Source organism: Octopus bimaculoides, chromosome 25 (genome assembly GCF_001194135.2).
Source record: "Octopus bimaculoides isolate UCB-OBI-ISO-001 chromosome 25, ASM119413v2, whole genome shotgun sequence".
NCBI lineage: Eukaryota > Metazoa > Mollusca > Cephalopoda > Octopoda > Octopodidae > Octopus > Octopus bimaculoides.
In genome coordinates, this window is record NC_069005.1 from 22,950,779 (window position 1) to 22,952,678 (window position 1,900).

Genomic DNA, 1,900 nt, shown 5'->3' on the forward strand with positions numbered 1-1,900 from the left:
CCGCCATTAATCCTCCATAGAATGCCAGAGTGGAACTTCCACCAACCGCATTGCCCGACTGACAGAGGACTGTGAGCGCCTGACGATACTCTGGGTGCCAGGCGCCCTGCCTCCATCTACACTTGATCCAGGATTGCAGCTCAGTGAAAGAGACAAGATGTGAAAAATCCTGTCTGGCAAACAGTGCTTGGAGTTGTCGTAGCCTCAATGCATGTCTGTGCATCAGCAGCCACAGGTCTGCCCAACCCTCCACCATTCAGCGGGTTGATAACAAATGGAGCGCCTGACCAATGGAACTTGTCCCTTCCACAGAAATCGAAAAAGTGTGTACTCCAGTTTGGTCAGATGTAAACTTGGGCAAGGCACAACGACAAGGAGGTAATATATAAAGGAGGCGATGTAAACCTCTGCTCGACCTTTTAGGGGTAGCTTTTTCTCAGCCCATTTCTGGGTGAGATTAGCCACCATGCTCGTCACCTCGTCCCAGTTCTTCTTCACCTGGAGATTCGAACCAAATCAGATCAGACTCACCCGAAATACTGAGCAGATGTCGCTGTGCATTGTAGCAATCCAACCGCGGGAAACGGGACCAAAGTCGGCTGCTAAGTATTGGTGGTCGACTCTATCGAAGGTTTTAGATTTATCCAAATTGATCAGGGCCCCACCCATTCCAGCTTCTTTATCACCCACTCTTCAATCCGCTAGCCCCACACAGTCCAAAAACGGCGTTCCAGTCGCCCACTAACACTAGAGGACGAGACGTTCCTAGGAAAACCTTCAGACGTCGGAGCATAAACAAGCACCAGATTGAAGGTGCCCTCGTCACTACCATTCACATTCAGTACCACCGACGTATACACAAATACATGCATACATACATTCATGCATGCGTACATATATACATACATAATACATGCATACATACATACATGCATACATACATACATGCATATATGCATGTATGCAGGCATACATACATGTATACATACATACATTCACGCATACATACATACATGCATACGAGTATACAAACATGTATATATATATATACATTTGTACATACACACTCACAGCGGATTCTCCAAATCCAATCTATTAGTGGCACAGTGAAGATGTGTAAGACATTCCAAAACTTCTCCATCTGAGATTCTTATATGAATAGATGCACACACCAATTCAACCACATACTACGCCGGGAACTTTCTTAACTCAAAAAGTCATGTCGCTTTGTTATCGACCGGCTTGAACTCTCAAAAACATATTTACATTATTTACATATGACACCAGGACAGTATTCAAGAGTAATACAACACTTCGCAAATATCTCCTTCGGGTAAAACCACCAAGAGAAGAGAATATGACCAAAAAACTGCGTGTACTCCATCCCATGCAGCTGTGGTAGGTTATATAAACGCGAAACATGCCGCCCCCTCAAACTAAGGGTAGGCGAACATCGCAAAGCTGTGATACGAGGAGATATTGATAAATCGGGTATAGCTAATCATATATGGAAAAATGGAGACCATCTGCCCTGTGGGATGAAGTTAAAATAATAGACAGGGAACACCACTGGAAAATACGAAAACTAAAAGAAGCAGCACATATGCTAGGACACAACAATCTCCTAAGCAGACCGAGTGCAAATATGAATAGCATATGGGAACCGGTATTAAGGAATGATAAGAAAATATTAGATTTATAAGCCCTAAAATTCACTCCATAATTGCCCACGATTCCAAGTTCGATTCCAGGCAGTGACCTGAATAATAATAATGATAATAATAATAATAATAATAACATCAATATAGAAAAATACCTTAGGAATGAGAAATTTCCCCAAGACACCTGATGAAGGCTGGAGGGTATATCAGCCTAAACGTTGTGTTAACAACAAACAAGA